This window comes from Jaculus jaculus, chromosome 18, assembly GCF_020740685.1.
Source record: "Jaculus jaculus isolate mJacJac1 chromosome 18, mJacJac1.mat.Y.cur, whole genome shotgun sequence".
NCBI classification, from domain to species: Eukaryota; Metazoa; Chordata; class Mammalia; order Rodentia; family Dipodidae; genus Jaculus; species Jaculus jaculus.
The window spans coordinates 5,358,923-5,359,657 of NC_059119.1; positions in this window are offsets into that span (position 1 = coordinate 5,358,923).

Genomic DNA, 735 nt, shown 5'->3' on the forward strand with positions numbered 1-735 from the left:
GACTCCAAGATGTTATATGAAAATTTTAGGGCAGTAATTACTCATTTTATTTTTTGCTATGATTTCTGAGTTCAGCCTATGGTCATTTGTTTCCATCTACCGGGGAGAACATCCTGGTGGTGGGATCACATAGCAGAGGAAAGCTGCTCCCTTCGTTGATATCCAATGTCCAAAGTGAAAATCAACCATCATGTGCTCATTTCCTGTGCGTGTGTGTGTTAAGACCTTACATAGTTGTCATATCAAATAGCTCAAATTAAAACCTTTGACTAAAATTAAAAGATTAGATTTAAGGATTAGGAAGTGGTTAAGAAATCTTTGAATATGTTCCATAATTGATTAACTATTGAATATGTTCTTTGCTAAAAAAAATAGGTAATATTTAAAAGATATTACTTTGGAATTAAATAGACGATAGATAGATAGATAGATGATAGATAGATAGATAGACAGACAGACAGATGTACTCAAGGCTAGATAAAGTACACTTTCCTATTCCATTCCTAGAATTCTGTATTCTCTCACTACTGCTTAAAGGATAAATTTAAATTGTTCCAGCCTTATCCTCAGAAGGCTACATATAGTAGGAGTCACTAAACAAATTAAGTACCTCCGGAATCATGGTGTTTAAACTCTTAACGTGCCATTAATCTAATTTGTGGCATAATCTCTATTATCCGTATAGAACCTGACAAACGTTTAAAACTGGACCCATGGCATAGGAACCATGAAGAG